General features: G+C 49.1%; 1 protein-coding gene and 1 long non-coding RNA gene across 9 annotated transcripts in view; one reads left to right on the top strand and one right to left on the bottom strand.

The window, feature by feature from the left end:
- The window catches only part of MBNL2 (muscleblind like splicing regulator 2), a 152,657-nt gene that overhangs the window by 73,053 nt on the left and 57,514 nt on the right, over positions 1–22,090 (top strand). The gene's annotated exons all lie outside the window — the stretch shown is intronic.
- LOC118497310 lies at positions 1,729–5,967 on the bottom strand. Its single transcript, XR_004899834.1, has 2 exons — positions 5,920–5,967; positions 1,729–5,720 (listed from the first exon to the last, which is right to left on the bottom strand). It is a non-coding gene; the product is annotated as an uncharacterized LOC118497310 (long non-coding RNA).

Below are 22,090 nucleotides of genomic sequence, written 5' to 3'. Positions count from 1 at the left end.
ACCAGTTCTTTCGGGTCACCGGCCTGCCCTTTAATGCTGGAATTCAATAAAGGAGACTGCCGTGGCCTGAGAAGTTCTCTCCCGAGACTGGTAGCCCACTCTCGGGCAGTAACTGGGGAGGGCCTGTCCACTGTGTGATTGACAGGCATTTCGCAAACCCAGCGCCGCATCTGAGGAATGGCTCCCATCAGGGCTACGGGTTTCTATTTTCAATTGAGGGGTCAGGGACTGGCATTCGTGAAAAGTTCTCTGACCCGTTCTGATGGAAAAAAAGTCACATTCGGAAAGCACTGTTTAGGTTATTTGGGGAGGAAAGCTTTATTATATATTTCATCTGCCTAAACTTGGTCAAGGTCGACCTGGTGGGGCTGAGTAGGGAGGGGTTTATGTGATCATTGCCTACACCAACTATGAGTTAAAAATTAATGTTAAAAAATTATGTGTCATTTTACAGAGGTCAAAAATGTTGATGATAGACTTAATTTTTACTTTTTATTTTTTAACTTAATGATATTTGTTATTATCCTTTGGTATGCTATCCAAATTCTCTACTACAGCTGGTCTAGGCCAGGAGGGTAATGATGTGAAAAGTGAAGGATTTTGTAGTAGATCAAAATACAAGGTCTCTGAGAACCTGCCTTTGGGTCCTGTTGATAAGGCAGCTGACCTTAAGCAAGTTATTTGTGAAGTAGCAATAATAATGCCAGTATCTAGTCTGCACAGCTCATAGAATTTTCATAAACATCAAATGATATGAGGAAAGTGACAGTGCTTTGCAAACTATTAAATGCTTATCAATAGCCTTGGCTGGTGTGGCTCAGTGGATTGAGTATTGGCCTGTGGACCAAAGGGTCACCAGTTCAATTCCCAGTCAGGGCACATGCCTGGGTTGTGAGCCAGGTCCCCTTAAGGAGTGCATGAGAGGCAGCCACACATGGGTGTTTCCCTCCCTCTCTTCCCTTCTCCCTTTCCCTCTCTAAAAATAAATAAATAAAATCTTTTAAAAATATTAAATGCTTGCAAGTGAATGTACTACTATCAGAATGAAAGTCATACGCTCTATGTTGTGACCTCCAGGGTGGTCCCCGAGGAGAGAACAGTGGGAGGGGACTCAGCACTGCTTAGAGAAGCTTATTTGACTTTTCTGTCTTATATTTGTTTTAAATATTGGCTTTCTACATTAAGGTTTCATTGGAAGCCTGCTACTTTAACAAAAAAAAAGGTTGAAAATAACTCTTCTATATTCTATCGGGCTGTCTTCCCAAGTTCTTTCTCCTTTAATTGTCAGCCTCCCCCACCCCCACCCCTTAAGCAGGTAACTGCTCATTACCACCTTGCAGGCATTTTTAAGAGGTAAGATTCCAGTTTGCTTCCTTCCTTGACTTCCTATCAGGAGTTCTGGTTAAATTCTTCCTTTGAGTTGAAAACTAATGGTTAAAGTGTGTTTTTAGATGAATTACTATTATTCTCAAATTATAGTTTTACTACCCCTGTGCATAATTAAGAAATTACTACAATAGAATTTCTTCCTAACTAATTCCAGTCTACTACTGGGAAATACGAGGGAAATCTTAGACTTACACATGTACCGGGCAGGAGAAGCAAATCAGAAAACTGATCCGTCCCTCCTGCTCAGCTAATACTAAGTCGATATAATTGTAGTAAATGGCTTAAAAGCCTAAATCATTCCTTCAAAATCTCAAATCATGTATGTGCAGGCTTATTCTATTTTTTGTCAGAATCTTAGGGTAGGTTTCTTGCGAAGAGCTCAAGGCATTTGACAGAAAGTTACCCAGCCCATCGTGAACCTTTCTAAGAGGCCCTGCACGGGAGGGGAGGTGGAGGAAGGCACAGGAAATAGGAAGGAATAGAACAAACGCATTCCCACACACGCACGCACGCTGTGGCTAAGAGCAAACAAAACGAAACAGAATCCCAGGGGCGGCTGCCTGTGCTGCAAGCACAGAGGCGTGCTGACGTTGTTAGTGCCCGGGCTGGGCAGCTCCCACGGTCCGTGCACACCCACCCCCCCTGCCTCTCCTGCCCAGAGCTTGGCGGAGAAATAGAGAAATGGTCTGTAGCCACTTCCCAACCCTTGTTCACTGCCCTGCATCTGATTTTTGCTCCCAACAATCCACCCAAACTGTCCTAGATGAGATCCCCAAGAGCTACTTAAATGCCGTGTTCAATGATCAGTTTTGCAGTTCTGCCTCTTGCTCAGCCTCTCAGCAGCATTTGGCAATGCTGGGCGCTCTCATTTTCTCACCGGGTCACGCCACTTTCTCCAAGTCTCACACATTTTACACATTTGAAGGAAAAAAGATCTGAATGTATTTTCCCTAGACTAAAACCACACAGTTTTTTCCAGAAATGTACCAATGAACGACAAAGTGGTTACTCTGGAAGCTGACATGCCATTATATTAGATTTCAGAGAAGCCAAGTAATCCCATCTTTCACACGGCTCCAGGTGAAAGAAAAAGTATTTAGTCAGCAACAGGGAAGGGAAAAATAAATCCAAAAGCTCTCTTGTGCAGGTTTGTGTTATGAAATCTGAACAATATGGTAAATTACATTAGTCAGGGAATATGAGTCACTCTTTAGACAAAAGAATATTCATGACATTACTGCCGTTTAGAGATAACATAGTTCTCTTTCTTGATCATGGAATCATACAATCTTGGATCTGGAAAGACGTGAGATAATCAAATTGCTCTCCACCCAATGCCAAGACGGACTCCCTTGGGGCAGGGATCGTATTTCCTGCTTCCTCTTCGAAAAGTCCACAGTGCTGAGTCAAGGGCTGCACCCTCACGAGAGTCCCTTAAATAACAGTCCACCATGTGTGTGCTGTCCATTTGCTGCTGCAGGGGTTGAAAAGGAAAATCTCAACTCCCCTTTCCGGAATTGTCTTTCTCTTTGTCAGCCACCCATTTTGAGCCATAGAACTATAATAAAAGTAGGGAGGATTACATGTTTGGGATTTTTCCCTCTGTCACTCATTGAAATGTCACCCAAAGAGCTACACTGGTGCTTTTGTTGCCTGACAGGCGTTGGCCGGTTGCCATAAGGCCCGCAGGCCACAGTGTATACAGAATCTGCACATGAGCTGCTCATTCAAATATCGTGCCCAGGGCCTTACCTCTTCCAACCGCTCACAATGACTCCAGATCAGTATTCCTCTCCGAGTGGTCTCCGTCCTACCAGCTGTCACTTAAGGGTAATTAACACATCTTTCTCCATTATGCACGCTGGTGGAAGAATTTCAAACATTTGGCTGGATAGCAAATTCATCCCCTCTGTTCGAGAAAGGTCATTCCCTTGGCCATCTGGATATTTACTCTTCTTTAGAAATGAACTTCATGGAATTTTCGGTGAGGAGGGGAAAATGTGGAGGACAAAGGGAATTTCCTCGTAAAAGTAATTAGCTCCCATTCAACACATGCCCACACACCGGCGATCTCACACGTTACAGCCAACCCTTATTGTATTTCAATGCTACAGCCAACCCTTATTTTACATACTAACATGATGAACATACATCATGCTTAGTCTGCGTGGCGTTATGACAAGAGCTATGTTAGATGACCCCGCTGTGTTGTTATTGATCCCACAACAGAGTATCTCCTTTAGCTCCTGTGTGTTCATAAAAGGTAGCAGCAATCACTTAGAGGGGAGCTGGAAAAGAACGGCGCTGAGAGATGTGGACGGATGGGTGAGCCCTGACTCTTAAGGAGGATGCAGGATAGCAGGAGGGAACACGGAGTGCTTGCAACACAGCGATCATAATCCTTAACTGCCAGCGAGGTACCAAAACAAGGCCGCGTGGAGGAGACACGGCTGAGTGAAAGTAGGAGGTGGCAGAGAAGACACCGGAGACGGGCCGCTGGTGCGGAGGAAGAGGGCGCTCTAGGCAGAAAGAGCCGCTGGAGCCTGTGTTTGGAGGCGGGAAAGTGTGGGACGCTTGGAATCCGAGAGCAATGCAGCTGGACGGCAGGGTGGAGAGACGGGGGCGTGGAGAGTGAGGGGAGAACAAGGATCCATTACCACGGGGTTGTGGGAGAGCATCAACACCACAGGGAGGAATTTGGACTCCATTTGGTAACTCAAGACAATGAAAGATTTTGAAGAGGGAGATGAAAACTTGGAGAAATGACCTTGGCAACTGTTAGACGTCAAATTGCATCCCCCAACAAGTTCTTATGTTGAATTCCAAAGCATGCCTTTATCTGGAGCTGGGGTCCTCACGGACGTGGTCAGGTCAAAGCAAGGTCTCTAGGGTGGGCTCTAATCCACGTGACCAGTATTCTTATTAAAGGAGGACGCCTGGATGCAGAAACACACAGAGAGGGAAGATGAGGCAAAGAGACAGAGGGAGAAGATGGCCGAGAAGAGAGGCCTGGACTAGATTCTCCCCCAGAGCCTCCAGAGGGAGTGTGGCCCTTCCAGTACCTTGATTTCAGATCTTTAGCCCCCAGGGCTGTGAGACAATACACTTCTGTGGACTTAGCCTGCCAGCCTGCAGTGCTTTGTCAAGGCCACCCCAACAAACCAGCGGAGCACTGGTGTTTGAGAAGGAATGGCGTGGACAGAACCTGTGCGCTAGGAATGAACTACACACACCTCGAGGAGGGTGGTGTGATGGGGATCAAAGGAAGAGAGAGAGGAAAGACAGATGCTGCATAACTGGGTCCCCAGCAGAAATATCAAGGTGACAGGGAAAGCAACTCACTGGCTCCTCATGCTTTGTTCAGGGTTTGGGTTGGGCATACAAAGGCCTGGGTGCTCATTAGTTTTGGTTCTAATCCCATAATAGTTCTGTGCTTCCAGACAAGGCCCGTTTCTCTCGCCAATCCAGAGTCTCTATTGTAAAAGGAGGGGAAAGCGCTAGATCATCTTCTAGCTTCCAGATCCAAGAATTTATACTCTACGATGCTAATGAGAAGAAGTTTTATGTTAGACGCAATACATAAGGTAATACATGGGTATGTGTGCTTGCGTGTGCACGGGAGTGAGCTTTATTTTCTAATCCACCTGTTTCTTCAAGAAATCCGGGGGAACTGTCAATCCTCAGCACCTGGTCTTCCAAAAGAACAACCAGGTGGAAAATCGATGCGACGGAAACTAGAAACATATCACAGGTCACCTGAGATGAACTCATTCCTGGACTTGAACTTTAGCTCTAAGCTTCCTGGCAGTTCAGGCAGAAAGAAATGCATGTGCTCATTGTCTGATAAAAATCGAGGTAATATGATTAGTTCCAGAGAAAAACATCTCGACATACTGAGTGCTCAGATAAGATTACACTGAAGAATATGCTGATTCAAGACACCTTAAAAGCCACGCAAAAATCCATATTCCTTAATCCAATAATCCCACTTCAACCGAGGAAATAAAATGGGAGGGGGAAGGCTAGGTTGTGAAAACGCTGGTCACAAAATTATCTGTGAAAGTGCAAATGTAGGAAGAACCAGAGTGGGAGCAATAGGTAACTAACTTCCTCGTGGTGCGCCCGTTCAGGGGAGGGTAATGCAAACACAGGAAACCACACTCCGCAGCTGCTGGAGGGACGAGGGGATGATAAGCCCGATGACAATAATCGGGAGATAAAATTATTTGTTTTTCCAAGTCGTTAACTGTATAAAATATGGAAAATATCAAAGGGAGTCCTCAAACATAGTAATAATTACAGTAGGGTGGTACTCTTAAGAGTGACCCCCCCTTGCCGTAGCTCAGTGGATTGAGCACGGGCTGCGAACCAAAGTGTCGCAAGTTCAATTCCCAGTCAGGGCACATGCCTGGGTTGCAGGCCATGGCCCCCAGCAACTGCACATTGATGTTTCTCTCTCTCTCTCTTTCTCCCTCCTTTCCCTCTCTAAAAATAAATAAAAACAAAATCTTTTAAGAAAAAAAGAGTGACCCCCCCAAATACTCGCAAACTGTTAAACTGTTTACAACTAAATTTAAAAGAACAAGTCAACTCCGATACTCCAGTTTCACTTTCTAGCTGTGTTTTATAGGACTGCGTTTTTTTAGCTAAAAGAAAAGAAAGTGGTTTCAGAAAGGCTCTGGCAGCAAACTGACCTTGTATTCCATGGGGGGAAGTTTGAAATAATTTTTGTTTGTTAGAAATGTTTTTTAACGTGTGGCTGCTGGTGGCCATGCAGAAGCCCCCCTTGTTGGCGTCTGGGTAATTTAATGCTGAAGCCGGATAATTTAAAAATTAAAAAGAGGTGTGAGGACGTGCTGTTCAGGGGCCAGGGGTGGGTTAGGGCCCGTACGTCCTCTGCCCACAGCACCTTCCCAGGCCCGCACGCCTTGGTCCGATCTCCTCTAGTCAGCTCCAGGGCACCAGCATTCCTCCTGGGCGTGCCCTGCACCATCGCTCATTACAGATAACTCCTCCCTGCGCCATTCTCCATCTCGTTATTTCTTTGAAGGAAAAGAGCCTCTAACCCTGGTATGCATTCAAATGAAATGACCAGGAACTAACCCCTCATGTTGAGTCGAAACATTGAAAAGTTTTTAATTTTTAAAGCCCCATTTATGGGGGATCCGCTATGTGAGACCGATCTAGAAATGAGCCAGACTAGGCAGTAACTTCAAAAAGTTGGTTCACACCCTGGCTGGCGTAGCTCAGTGGATTGAGTGCAGGCTGTGAACCAAAGCATCACAGGTTCGATTCCCAGTCAGGGCACATGCCTGGGTTGCAGGCCATGACCCCCAGCAACCACACATTGATGTTTCTATCTCTCTCTTTCTCCCTCCCTTCCCTCTCTAAAAATAAATAAATAGAATCTTTTAAAAAATGTGAAAAAATGTCTTTAAAAAAGTTGGGTCAGAGGAGAAAGACACGGGTGCAGCCTCTGGCGAAGCACTTCGGCACACCCGAGAACCGATCGGGGGAATGTATCGCGCTGATAGAACGCGGTGGGGGGAGGGGCATCATTTCAAGGGGCTCAGGAAAAGCATTGGACGAAACTCAGCCGCCTCTGATGGTAAACAGAAGTCAGTTTGTCTTCTGCTCGTGGCCCTTTTCCCACTGCAGCTTTCTGTTCTAGTTTTTCCCTAATTTCCCATTTTTTTCATGTCTACTCTTTTCTTTCACCTGAGCCAAGTGTTAAACAACCTACCTGAGAACGAGGAGGAAGTATCCCCAAGAAAGGGTTCTGCAACGTGAGGCTCAGACACCAGGACACCCTCCGAATGCTTCTCCTTCCCAGTGGCCTCACTGGCTCGTGGGCGCCGGCCCAGCAGCCGTGGAGGTTAAAATGGAAATGTCAGCAGCCCATGATGTAAACATGCGTGTCTCGTTTCTCAGTTACTACGTGTAGGTTTTTGAAAAAGGAAAATCCCTTTTTAACATTGAAAAAATGTTTCCTTCGAGACCCTACACTACTAGTTATGTTTTTATCACCTGTGGATTGAAAACGCACCTTACCCAAGTGACTGGGAGTTCAATGAGCTGGCGTGCGCTTGCCTCTGAATGTCACCCGACAGCAGCACGGATCACTCTGGAGGCCGTAGCACCTGTATTTGCAAGGCAGCGTGTGTTCGGTCTGCAAGCAGTGTTTCAGTGGCATGCACCCCCATGTTCCTCTGGCAAAAAACTCCCTCCGCTGGAACAGCAATGCCCATGGAGGCTGGTACGCAGATAAGTCCAGAGTAAAAGAAGTTCCAGAAAATTCTTAGAAGGAGTTTCATGTCTATACGCCAGAAAGAGCTAAGTGCCCCAGTGCCTGAGGATCTCGAACTTGAAAATGGAGGTGCAATTTCCATTCCCCAGTGGTGCACCCTAAGTTCTAAAGCTCCGATGGCTCTCGGCACCCGCACATGTGCCAGGCTAAACGTGCAAGTCCGGTGTGTTCCCTTTAAATCCTGAAACTAGAAACTGGGGTTTCAGTGTGGTTATCCTGAGGCAGATTTCCAGGGCTTTTTCCGGCTTTCCTTCATTTCCATGTATCCAGTCGCACACCAGCCCCCCCCCCCGCCCCCCCACCGCAACACACATTATTAAGCCCCGCCCCTTCACGGAGGGCAAAGCAGGAGAAACTGGCAATCTCACTGGTCAGCGCTCTCATGCCTGGATGCTCTTCACATTAAAAAAAAAAGTCTCATTGAACAGAGAGGTGAAACTAGGGGAAATGAGATTTGAGGATTACTTGATAGTGTGAGGTGTAAATTGGGCGGCAGGAGTCAGACCGGGCGTTTTCTGTCTTAAAGATCTTTCCTTTTCCTCTCACCCCCCTTTGAGAAGCATCTGCAGCCCTTGTTTAAACAGCCTTTGGTAGATGGCCTTCTCCCCGCATCGCAGCCCCCGGAGGTGGTCTGAGAGGCAGCCCAGTCCTTTCCCAGCCGTTTGGATTTCAGGGCTGAGCAGGGGGCTGTGGGGGGAGCCACCTCTCTTCTTTCTAGAAGGAGAGCAGGGGGAAAGGTCTGGGGGCTGGCTTGCTGGAGATATGGTATCCCCCCCCCCCCCGCCAGCCCCCCTGCATCTGGGCCTATTGAATTTAAGCCGTTCTTGCTCTCCCAGCCTCTGGCCTGCCCCCTGCTCACAAGGGCAGCGCTAAATGGAGATGTGTATGAGATCAGCAATATTTCGCGATTGGGAGTCTGACATAATGCACTTTCTCATAATTTATTAAAGTTGCTAATACATTTCAAAACTGCGCAAAGAACACAGAAACCTCTGGGTAAAACCGTCCTGTGCATTAACCCTCCATTGATTTTTGCATCTCAATCAAAGTAAAAGCCCAAGTCCTCCTGATGACCCGGAAGGTGCTCCATCCTCCGGCCACCTCAGTCCCCTCACATCTTCCGTCTTAGTTACAGCTCTCGCCCTGGCTCACGCCGCCATAGCTGCACTGCCCTGGTTGCAACTCTAGAATACTCTCGGCACACTGCTGCCTCAGGACCTTTGCACATCCTGTCTCTTCTAACCAGGCTGTCTTCCTGCCCCCTCCTCACCAAGGCCTTCTTTGGTGCCCTTAACAAAAATTACAAAGCCCCCACCCACACACTTCCTACCATTGTTAGGTGGATTTTTCTCCCTAGAGCTTAACACATTCGTGCCCGCTATGTATTTTACTTACGGATCTTGTTCTGCCGAGTCTGTCTCCCCCGCCCTAAAATGTAAGCTCCCTGAGGGAAGGGACTTTTGCCTGCTTTGTTTGAAAGTCCGTCTTCATGCAGACAGCCCCGGCTGCCACAGAGGAGGAGCTCGTTTATAGCACGCACTGAGTGGATAGTGGCTGGAAATGAAGTGGGTTCTGTTCAAGGACAGGACCACTGGAAGCACCTTGTTGTATTACACCTTTCCTCTGCTGAGACCGTCAGCAGCTGGGACACTGAGGTCAACAACCACAGAGAGCGTAGAGGGCTTCCAAGTGGAGGGAGGGAGGGAGGCCAGGTGCCAGGGCAAGGAACAGTGCCCTTGGCTTTCCAGAGAGCTCGGTTAGAATCCTGACTCGACCAGCCACCAGCTCTGTGGCCGTCGTAGGTGAGTTACCTCTCTCAGTGCGCTCTGCGCATAAGAGAAAGACAAGGATGCAAAATCCCAGGGTGGTTGCAAGGGTCAAGGTCAATGCAGGTGAGACATCTGGTGTGGAGCAAGCCCTCAGAAACATAAACCCTCTTATTAGGTATGTAAATCATTCTTGTTAATTTGTAGTTGTTTGCGTTATTCATAAAAGTAGGAATTCACATGCTTGTTGGAATATTTATCGTAGGGAACACGCTGAGACTAGTTTAAATTTTTTTATTTTTTTATTGACTTGAGAGAGAGAGAAAGAGAGCCATCGATTTGTTGTTCCATTTACTCATGTGTTCATTGGTCATTTCTTGTACGTGTCCTGAGCAGGGATTGAACCCACAACCTTGGCGTAGCAGAATGGCACTCCAAACAACTGAGCTACCCAGCCAGGGCCACACTGAGGCTATTTAAAAATTCCTTGCAACTTTCTTGTCTTTTTATCCTTACAGAAATTTCCTTGTGAGGCTTTTTTTTTTTTTGTCCTCATAGAATTTTTTTCAAAAGCCTACTTCACACACTTTTATTAGATTCCGGCATGTATTTGTACTATTTAGGGATCATTAAGTGGGAAGAAATAGGCTCTGAAGCAGTGAAAACCACCTTCAAGGTGTATTTGTTCACTGCCAAGATCCTATCCCTCAAGGTTCACAGGGTCTTGCCTTGCAAACTCCGTGTCCTGCAAAGATTCCTTTGTTGGGCAAACATGGACAGTGTACAGGCTCTCTCGCAGGCACAGTGCTCCGCCTCATTGGCCGTTCTGAGGCGAATGGGGGAGAGCATCTCCCGAGGAGCAGCTCCCAGTGAGGCTGAGGCTGAGTCCTGACAGCCCCTGTGACAAGAGCGGGCATTTGGCTTCAGGTATCACCGCAAGGTGCAGATTGCTGGAGAAGGGCCAGGACGGCAAAGGTGCTTTTCCAGGGGCGGGCGGGGAGCAGTTGGAGGATGATCCATGCGGAGGAGGGTCTGTTACACTGGACCTTGGCTGGGAAGGGGCATTTGGACCATTTGAACTGGGGGAGAAGACAGCGGCGTGAGTGACAGTGGCGTGAACGAAGTCCTAGAGGAGGACGGACAGAAGGCAGCAGGCCTCCCGTTCCCCGCTCCGGCTGGACGGGAACCCAGGCTGTAGGAAGGGAGAGTAGGGGCTTGAGACTAGAAAGGAAGGAGGCTCGCTGTCTGTTCTTACCCATGGGCGGCCTTGCTCACGGGTAGGAACCTCTGGACACGACCCAGGAAGGAGTGGAGGTCCTAGGAGGTTCTGAGAGGTTCTGGGAGAGAGACGGGTGCCCCCGGGGCCGTAACCGAAGCGGTTTCTTCATGGCTGCCAATGCCTTTCACATGAGTGCACCTCCCAAACACACATCTCCAGGCCACACCGCTTTCCTGAACTTGAGGTTCCCGCATCCAGTGGCCTACTTGGCACCTCTACCCTGACATGCTATAGGCACCTCAAACTAATGTGTTCAAAACACACCTGCTGCCATTTCCCCCGGACCTGCGTGAACCGTGCCTTCTGCCCCTGCGTGGATGTCAGTCCTGCCTTCCCGAAGCCCCACTGTCCTCCTTGGCTTATCTCTCCCACCCGTCGTGTCCAGTGTGCCGGACCTCCTGTGGGGTCTACCCTCAAATACCACCAGCACCCACTTCTTCTCACCGCTTCTACTGCGGCCAGCCCGGTCTGAGCCGCCCCAGCCCCTCCCCTGCCCACTGCCCCAGCATAACTGCCCCCCCCACCCCCACCATGCCTACTCTGGCCCCTATTCTCTGTTCTCAACGTAGCAGCCAGGGCAAGCCTCCTAAAATGTCACCTGTGTGCTCAGAATCCCCATTTCCTTTCAAGTAAAAAAGTCGTCCTTACAATGGCCTCCACAGCCCTGCATGACCAAGCCTGTCACTTCTCTGACTCTCGTTTCCCCTCTGCCCGGCTCATGGTGGCCCGTCCACCGGCCTCGGATATGCCAGGCACGCCCCTCCTTGTGCGTTGGTGCTGGCTGTTCTCTCCACCTGGAGTGGGCTTCTCCCAGACACAGGCATGCCCACCTCCCCACCCGCTTCAAACCTCTGCTCCGAAGTGACCTTGTCAGTGGGGGCCCTGCCGGCGGCGCTCCCCAGTCCACTTCTCTCACTCCTTCTCCCCCAGAGAACTTGGCACATTCTGCTCGTTAACTGAGTCATAATACTTGCTGCCTGTCTGCTCCAACCAGAAGCTAAGTTCCGTGACGACAGGATACTTGAGAATTGTATTACTGATAGAACCCACGTCCCTAGAACATTTCCTGGCACATAACAGATATGCAACAAATGTTTGTTGAGTGAATGAAGGGCAGCGTGCTGAGGGGTCTATGGTCGGCCCCGGGCCACATCTGTGGCTCGCACAGGCCTGATGGGGGGCAGGGGGAATGAAAAGGGAGGGCAGGTGCCCCACGCAGAGTGGATGTGTATGCAGGACCAGATGACTCCACGCGGGAGACCTGGGGCTGCGTGAGAGAGGAAGGAAGCCACAGGCCTAAGACACCATGCTCCGGAGACAGGGGCTGCTTGCTTCACCCTGCCCCCTTGTCCTTATTGATCACTGAAGCGACCGGCTGAAACTGAGCAGATAAGAATGAGCAAAACACCGTCCGCGGAGCTGGCTCCACCCTGCGTGCCCTCCCAGCGAGTCCCACCACAGTGTGGCGGATGCCGGCGCACCCAGGACAGACAGACGCTTCACGCTGGGGTCGTCTGAGGGAGCAGGGGAGTTCCCCACCCCCACCCTGCTCTTCCCCAGGAACCTGCAGCTTTAGGGCTCTTCAATGCGCAAAGCACAGATGCAGGCCCCACACATGTCTGCATCGTTTGGAGGCTGTAGTTGGATAGATGCGTAGCCCATTCATGCCCCTGACGCCCAGGGGCCTCGGGTACAGATCTGAAAGCTTACAGGGCAGGTTCGAGGGCTGTGCACAGCGCCTCCTTCTCCTCGGGCACCCGGAGACGAGCTGGGAGTGGCCTGCTTTGGCCGTTCCCATCCATTATTAGTTTGATGTACTCACATTCCACCATATGTATAAAATGGACTCAATCACTGTAATTGGATTCATAAAACTGCATGATTTATGAAACTTCACTTGGATCCTCTGGCTAATATTAGACTTGACTTAAATATTACTTATTACTACGGTTTCTTTCCTTCCTTCCAGCCATGCGCGTATACATTGCAGGTCTATGTCTCCTGGTTCCTCAAAGAGAGGAACAATTTATTTTTCATCGTTGTATCCATTTGGGCCTGGTGTAGTACCAGCCATATGGTAGCCACCAATAGTTTATATCCTCTGAGCATGGCAGTTTTGGCTGAGCCAGGACGAGTACATTGAAATCTCGGATCTTCCCCTGGCAAGCTGTGTGACCTCAGTGAAGTTACTTAACCTGTCTGAGCCTTGGTTTCCATATGGGAAAATGGGGATAAAAATAAGACCTACCCTAGAGGCTTATAATGAACACCAACACGATCATTCTCATCAAGTACACAGCCCCACGCTTAGCACATCACAGTGTTTGATAAAGGACATTTTTACAATGATATGATCGTGTAAAAGAAGCACAGTGATTGAAAGCAGTGGCTGAGGGGCCGCATGGCCTGGGTGGAAATCCTGGTTCTACCTCTTGCTGCTTACATGAGCTGGGACAGGGTTGTTCATCCCCCCGGGTATCATCAGTTCTCCCGTGTAGCCCGTGGGGGTCCTAGTGGCCGCCTCCCCTTCTCATAGGTCCGTCTGAGACAATGCATGCAAGACACCGTAGCCCTGTGCCTAGCACATATATACTAATAAAGAGTCAATAATAATAATAATATCAATATTTATGGATGCCCAAGAAATATTACTAAGTATTATCACTATATATATGTAATTCTCTCCTTTTAAAAAAAAAAAACCAGTGGAGTATATAGTCGTGGAGTATGTAGTAGATTCAATTTACAAATACATTTGACGAGCAGTCTCTGAGCTCTCAGGAGCTTAGGCATCCAACCAGTGGAGACGGATGGGGAGCATTTGGGGGTTGCTGAGGGAACGTACTTCTTCCACAGCTCACAGGGAGGTCCTGAGAGGCAGATGGAGTCCAGTTGTATCTCGGGGCTTGGCTGGATCTGACTAGAAGGGACCCCAGAGCCTGGAGTTCATTCTGCAAAGTGGGCCCGAGAGGTGCTGAGCCCAAGAGCGCTGTCTCAGAGTCTCTCCCTCCGAGGTTCGAGTTGGAGAAACGTTCAACCACAGGAAGCCTGAGCAAAATCAGCAGGGCGTCTCCTGAGAGTGGGTGACAGCGAGGGCAAACCCGGGAAGATGGTCCCCGGTGAGGCTGTGGGTGGGCAGCAGCTGCCCCAGGGGCCACAGGGCCCCGTGGGCGGGCTCTTCCGGATGTAGAAGCCAAGCAGAGCTCTGGTCTGGGAAGGAGGCTGGACGACGGCAGAATCTCAGACCTTGAACTTGGAGGTGAAACAGCAAGCCCTACGGTGCCCTGGAGCATAAGAACTGAGACACCCAGTGGGTGAACAAGGTCAAGACAAAGGCAGGAAGAAGTTTGGAGCTTGGGTCAGAGCGGCCATCTGCAGCAAAACCAGACGTACCGAGTCTGGGTCAGCCAGGGCCAGAGACCCCGCCTGGGTCTGGGACTTGTCCTGGGGACCAGGGAAAGAATGAATAGGTGAAGTGGTGGGAAGGGTGGAGTTACGGGCAACCTGGTGGCAGACCTCTCTTCTCTGTCCCCTCCTCACTACCCTTGTCCTTGATGCGTCACTTGCCCGTGAAGGTGGCCTCATGAGTGAGGCCACAGAAAGGCCTATTGACCTTCATCAGAGCAACTTCACACTGCGGGCCAAATCCACACATTTCCTTTGACTTCCTTCCCCAGTACTCGACTGAATGGTCCCTGCCCCGGCACCGTGCAATCTTAACACCAAGAATGATTTTTATCCGGTTTTTCTCTGTAATCAGGATATAAAAATTATCCCAATATTTCTCTTTGAAAATGGAGCTTCAGAGGCTCAGTAGGCCTTTATGCATCACTAATGATTTCTTTAGTGAACCATTTTGTCTTTTGCTAAAATAAATCTCTCCCATTAAATCTTCCCTGTGAAAAATCTGGTCGCATTTAAGCTGTCTAGTTTCGTTTGTAGAAAATCTTTGTACTTGTTAAGGATTTAGGAGTTGTTACAGTTTGTTTTTGATCAGACAGAGGGAGCTTCTTAGCTGAGCTCATGGAAAAATTAGAACATGTAGTCGCAGAAACCAAATCTTTGTGTGAGAAGAGAGCCCAGGGCTTTGCTCGTGTGGCCTCCAGTCTCATGGGGGGAAATGGAACTTGTTATCTAGCATTTTTGTAGGCGACTGTATTAGCTTCCGAGGGCTGCTATAACAAGTACTACGAGTTGTTCTGGTGACTTGGAACAACGGAAGTCTATCCTCACACAGTGTGGGGGGCTAGGAGTCTGAAATCGAGGTGTCAGCAGGGCCCTGTTCCCTTGGATGGTCTTTGGAAGGACCCGTCCCAGGCTCTGGCTGAGCCAGATGTTCCTTGGATTAGACACGGCCGTCTTTTCTCTGGGTCTCTTCACACCATCCCCCGCCCCCCGTGTATGTGTGTCCCTGTGTCTGAATTTCTCCTTTGCATAAGAACACCAGCCACACTGGAGTAGCCGCTGCCCCAGTGACCTCATCTTAAAGTAGTGACCTCCGTAATCATCCTATTTCCAAATAAGGCCACATTCAGAGGAACTGGGGCTGAAGACATCAACGCATCTTTCCAGAAAGACACAGTTCAACCCCTAACACTGACCATCCAGTGTCACCTCCCTAACATTCGCTATCACACAAGGCTACCCATCTTTCACACGCCAGGACAAAAGTCTGTTCCCTACAGTTTCTCGTACTGGCCACTAGGGGCAGCAGTGAGAGTACGCTTTTCAGTGATGGGGGAGCGTCATCACCTCATGGCCTTGGGAAGTGCCTTCAAATCCCTCGGAGCTTCATTTTCCTTACCTTTACATTGGGATAACATATTACAAGAACGTTGTGAAGCTATAATGGGATACGGTTTTCAAGGCGTGATGCCAGTGTTTCCCTGGATTTCAAGCTTGTTGATGACAGCTCCGCAGGGGGCCAGGGCGCAGGCTCGGCAGCCGTGCAGGCTGCGATGGACACCCAGCCGCGCCACTCACTGCCCGCGCAACTGTGGGAAGCTGCTTTCCCTCTCCGCGTCTCTCTTTTTCTCCCATAAAATGAGAATATTCACAGTACCTCTGGTAGGATCTTGGACTGCAGATTAGACTGTGGTCTACGAAAAGCATTTGGCAACTGCCTCGTACAGGACAGGCGCCCTATTATATGCCTTAGTCATTTCTACAGAGGGTAGGACCGCGCGCATCTCAGTGCCCCGCGAGCAATTCCATCCCAGTTTCTGGCCCGGAGCAGATGCTCCAAAATGTGTGTTGACTAAAGGAAGGCAGTCTGCAGCTCCTGCCCCCAGGAGAGACCGTGGTTAAACCCACACCTCCTCCACGTGATGCCGCTCAGCTCACCCTCCCCCAAGCAGTGCACAAATCCCCAGGCGGCGGTGGGGCGAGGTGCCATTCCCTGCACCTCCTCCCCCTACGCCCCCCTCTGGCTGTTTTGTCCTGAACAAAGTGCAGCTTCCTCCTGCTGCAGTTCCCTTTGCAGGTCAGTCCCAAGCCACCAAGTGGTCAAACCGGCCAGAAGGGATTGTTCTTTTCTTCCATTACTAGGAGTGAATGCACTTTTTAAAAGACACTCTAACTTTCCATTTTCTTCCAGTTGCTTCTGCACCCAATAGTTCTTGTTTTCCTGGTGTTTTTCCCAATCTCCCTCCCCTTTCTGCCCACCTCTTCCCCATGCTCCAGTCCTACATCACCAACCCCTTCACCCACCTCCTCCTGGAAGCCTTCCCAGCTTGACACCAACAACCAGGCTACTCTGGATTTGTCATAATCATATTTGTAATCAGATGCGATATGCAAAATATTTTCATATACATACCTCTCAGGTGGGCAGCAACCCGTGGAATGCACCAGAGCTGGGGGAGGAGGGGCAGTGGTCACCTGCTAGGCCAGATTTAACCCTTTGATTCCTGGGATCCAGGAGGGCGAAGTGGTCAGATTTGGGGGAAAGGGTTCCAGTGACCGAAGGAGTAGGGGAAACTTTGGGACTTGACAGACTTGGGACAGTGGCTGTTTTTAAACGGGGACAGAAGTATTTCCATTATGTTGACAAATAGCACAGCCGTCTAGGAGCACGGCCACTACCTGTCAGACTTTAAGAAGGATTGTCTACCTGCATCCGAATTCCAGGAAGCCTTGCGTGAGCGTAGGTGGTTCGCCACCTGGTTTTCAGATCAGACTGAAGAAGACTCTACAAAAACCGAAGACGCATAGTAAGCTTTCGTGTCTTTGGATAAACCTCACTTACTTAGCAAAAGAGCAGCTTCTGGAATTGCTGACAACTGACCATCATGAAAAAAGAGGCCAACATCTATTTACTCAGCATTTATTCCTGAGCGTGGTTCCCGGTGCTGTATCGGAATGGAAGGCCTAGAAGGTGTCAGGGATTTAACCTCCCCAGAGTGGCTGTGAATGAGCCCGCCTTGGCTTTGTTTCCCCAAGTGCTAACTCTCCCTCCCCGCCCTCCCTCCCCATGTGCCCAACTAGATCATCTAATGAAGGCTTCTGTGTAAACGTGAACTGTGCCTTCATCTGCAATGTGACCATACAGCCACTCGAATCCCCATCATCGCATTGATTACTCTCTGTTTTAATTGCCTACTTAATATCACAGGGCTTGGTCCATGGAGGGGCCTCAATGAGATTTGCTGGAGGAGAGAAAGGGGAATGAACATTTTCTGACTGTGTTTGAGTGAGCCCCACGAAAGCATCCCTCTCCCGTGGGCTTTGAGAAGCATTATAAGACATGGGCTAGAAAGGCCTGCCCTCCCCCCCAGGAAAATTCTGTGATATTCATGTTTCACAGAGCTCCTGTTCCACCCCTGGCCCTGGCGATGCTCACAGTGACGAATGTGCTGTTAGTAAATCCAGACACTCTGAAGTCACGTGGCCACCAGGCTGGTTCTGTGTTATGTTGGTGCATCATCAGGGTGCACACCCACCAGTGTACCTCTGTGTCTCAGAAGACATTTACTTCTAGTTAGAGAAAATAATTTGCAAAGGAAGCATCCAATGTCCCAAAATTAGTTTCCTTAAATCTCCGGAGAATGGAGGGACTATTTTTGGTCTCACTGATTTCTCTTAAAGGTCACATTTGTAGTAAACATGTAAAGATAACAGGATGGATAATCCTTCCCAGTGTAGACAGGGCTTAGCCCCTTAAACTGACAAACGGCTCTTTCCAAACATAAGACACAAGTGGTATGAGAAACTAAAACTGCCCAAGCAACCAAATCCATTAAAAAAAAAGATTTAAACAGGCTTTAAAATGGCAAGCTACAAACAATTGACCCTCTTAGCTTCTCCGCCCCGTTTATTAATTTTATGCCTCACCTGTTTGAAATGGTCACAAAATGAGGTCTTAGCGGCAGAAGCCAGCCGCGCTGGAAGCATGGGGGCAGGGGCACCGGGACAGCGATGAATGAGCACGAAGCTGTTTGAGGAATGCTGCAGCTCACCCCGAGGTCTCCCCGCCTCTCCTCTCCCATGATCACAGGCTGCCCTAAATGCAAAGCTAGAGAGGGGAAGGCTCAGAAGCACGTGCAGCTCCCTCTGCAGAAGTTAAAAACACCAGCACTTGGGGAGACAGCTCTAGGTGTCCCCCCCACAACCACATGTGGCAGTGAATGGTAGATTGTGCCGGTTCCTATGGTTTTCTGGGGAAGAAATGAGAACTCAGCTCCAGTTTCTGTTCTGTTCTCGGCCATCCCTCTGCACTATTTGATCCCCACGTTTTCTTATCCTCCCCTAAACTCACCGTGTGCAAACACTGGTGGTGGGTAAAGCCGGAAGTACCGTAACTGCCCACCAGCCTGTGTGATTTTTCCTACTGTTCCATCCATTCCACCCATCGGCTTCTCCAGTCTTCCCCGTGTTTTCCCACGCACTTCCTCTGAATCATAGAAACAACAGAGCAAAGGAACACGCCCCAGAAAGGAGATCGTAAATATTCCCTTGTTGTATCTTCAGTGGGCACTTTTTGTGCTTTTAACAGAAGAGAATTGCACAAAGGATGAATTGTAATATAGATTGAACTGAGTTACGAATAAACAGAAAAGACTTCATATAAATTCTCAGACAGTATTGATGCAATGGGCAATTGTTCCATTTTACGGAAGTTCTGGTTATCCCTTGTTGGCTGGTAGTGATTCTCTGCACCCACGCTTTCCTCTAGTTCTCATGCCCTTATGGGGTTGAATTTTATTTGCTGCATTATGTAGTATTATTGTGCTGTATTATGGAACCAATAACACAAACAGCTCACGTGGTTCAGTTAGTTTACTAAAATTCAGAAGAAGTCTAAAATCTTAACCTGCCACTTGCCTTAGAGTACGGCCACCTCAGTTCCTTAGTTAACATTGTAGATGAAACCCTGGTGCATAACTAACCATTCCATCTGCCCACACTTCGCCTTGCCCGTGTCCTGCCACAAATGCGCCGGAGAAGGAAGAGAAGGTTCAGGCCGAATTTTAAACTTGGCCTTTGCCACCTGTTAGAGACCAATAAAAATGATGAACCAAAACAAACCTGTTCACCTACTCCAATCATTTTTTTTCCTGCTTTCAAAAGCCTCGAGAGAGTTTGAAACTGTAGGGACACTGGCACTGTGAGTGTCTGAATCACCCAGAGTCACCCAGCTGTCTCGGTCACTTAGAAAAGTCCACTCCACGACACGTGCATCCCCAGGACCCTGAAAGTGGTCTGCGTGATTGAATTTCTCACTTTCAAGCTGTGTACACTGTACGTACTTAACAAATCCTCATAGACTGCATCAGTTTTGACTGAATTGGCCACTTCTGCTGATACTCCCCCTCATGCAGCCTCCCCACAATTCTCAGCACCTGCCGGGGCTGCCGCCAGCACGGAACCGTGGAGGCGCCTCTTGCCGTAGCTGTCGGGTTACTTACACACGGGGTCAGGGGTGCCCAGTCCGGGGCCCGTGGGCCACTGCAGCCCGGGATGGCTGTGAATGCAGCCCAACACAAAATCGTAAATTTACTTAAAACAGTATGAGATTTTTTTTATTACAATGAATTTAATGTGCGGCCCCAGACAACTCTTCTTCCTCCAGTGTGGCCCAGAGACGCCACAAGGTTGGGCAGCTCTGCTAGACCAACCAGAGCAAATTGCTGTTTTGTTTTTCTTTCTTCAGAGCAACTTTCACTGCCTCCTGGGCTCTCACAACCATCAAAAGGAGTGGAGATGTGGGAGTATAATGACCCCCTTGGACAGATGAGAACACGGAGGCACTGCCTCTTATAAATTCTTTGTAAAAGTTCGCACGGCCCCTTTGGGATGAAGCCGCCACCAGGGTTTTCCAGGGTTTCCCCACTACGATCTGTAGCCGCTTTCAAGTCTAGACGAGCCGTGCCGTGTTCGGCAGCCCTGGTGAGCGCCGGCAGGACAGATATCAAAGGAACAGAGATCTGAGGCCCTTCTGAAGAGAGAAACGCCGGTGCTGGCGCGGGCGGCGCGAGCGAGTTAGGGGCAAAGACCCAGCAAAGGGGCCGGAGGGCAGCCCAGCGCTGGAGCCACTGAACTGGCTTGGGGAAGGTGGTGGTTCATACCGTGTCTTTTTATCGGCCATGCAGAGGAGGTGTGAACCCTGATGGTAATAATGAGGAGGAGGAGGAGGATGCTGGTACTTGCAGAGGGCCGAGGACTGTTCCAGCACTTTCTGTGGGTTAACTCTCAGTCCTTGCCAAAAGTCTGTGAGGCAGGGACTGTTGTTAACTTTCCCTTGAACATGCAGCAGCTGGAGGGCCCAGGTCCCCCCAGCAGAGCTGGGGTTTGGGCCAAGCAGCCCAGGCCCAGAGACTGGGCCCTTTTCCCATGAGGCTAAAGGGCTTCTCCAGGAGAGGGTCCAAGACAGCCGGGTGTCCGGGACAGAACTCCGGGACGAGAGCCTCTGCCACGACGTCAGTGTGTCACCCAGTTGGTTTCACACGTGTGGAATGCGAGGGGATCGGAGAGGTTCTTCATGGCTTTTCCATGACCCACTCGGGGTGCAGAACTGGCCCCTGGACTCAGTGTCCCCTGCAGGCCACTTCCGGAACACGGACCACCCGCCCTTGGCCGTCGGAGAAAGCTCGCTGGAAACCACCGTCATGTGCGGAGAGCAGGAAGGGGCCGAGAAGAGGCAGAGGTCAGTGGGCCCGGCAGTGACCCTGGCCCTCGGCGGGAACTCTCACCTCCCACAAGGGCATTCTCGGAGTCTGCTGATCGATGACGGGGCCCCCGCCAAGACACAGGTCAAACTATTCCCAAGCAGTCCATCCATACAGCAGAGAGGCCGCTCGACCCTTTCAGTCGTAGGTCACATGCAATGCGTTGCTTTTTCCCACGGAAACCGAATGGGACAGAGTTGTCTATGGGCTGCTCCTATGAGCAAAAACTCCTGTTGTTAACCCCTTTAACAGTCTCCTAATTAATGTTTTCTCTTTTCCTCCCATATTTTAATTGACTTTTTCAATTAGGAGCCTACTAGGAGAAGAGTCTAAAAATTACTTGTTTTAAAAGAAGCAATTAGAAGAATCTCATGTTCCAATTATGCTTTCTGTGTCTCACACACCGACCTGATTCTGAAATCTTTTCTTGGCCAGAGCTCCATTTATTCTCATTTATTCTCTCCCACGCCATGTAATGGCCGTGGAATTCCGATAGCTCTGATCTGTTGTTCTGCCAAGTACGTATCTCAGTAGTTTAGCATCTTTCTTCATCGTGCTGAGAATCAACATGGGTACTCTGTATCAGAATTTCCCACGGTGGCTGGTTTTAATAAACTTAATTCAGCTTTACATTTTCACTTTTTTTCTAACCATCCTCCCTAATCTAAATACTCCTGGAATGGAGGTTATCTTTGGAGATAGAATAAATAGCACCAATACTATGTAAACTCTGAATTACGTGATTTTTTTAAAATAAGCAGTCTCCAAAAAAAAATGTAAACTATAATACAGTTAGAGATATAAAATCTAATAGGGTAAAATTTCACCTGTGGCATAAAACATAAACCTGATCTTGATAGTCTCCTGCTTAAAAACATACAATGGCAATAAAATCTGTAATTTTGACTTCACTGTCAAAGTCATTTGGCTCCGGCTGCAGTCGGCTGCTTTCTGTTCCATCTTGTATCGTTCCTGCCACACCGACCCCCACCCCCTCTCTCCGCCGTCCTGGAGAAACTCGGAGAAAGTCCCCAGATGGTACCTTCTCTTCATCTTGTTCTCATTCTATATTCTCCCCCTCAACACACACACACACTCACACACACTCACACACACACAGGCACACCCTTCTGCCGCCACTGACTACTTTGCCAAATTCATTCTCAGCCGTCGGGTCTCCGTT

The sequence above is a fragment of the Phyllostomus discolor genome, chromosome 11, assembly GCF_004126475.2.
Source record: "Phyllostomus discolor isolate MPI-MPIP mPhyDis1 chromosome 11, mPhyDis1.pri.v3, whole genome shotgun sequence".
Classification (NCBI taxonomy): Eukaryota; Metazoa; Chordata; class Mammalia; order Chiroptera; family Phyllostomidae; genus Phyllostomus; species Phyllostomus discolor.
Note: the sequence above shows the minus strand (reverse complement) of the source record. Positions and strands in the feature narration are given on the sequence as shown.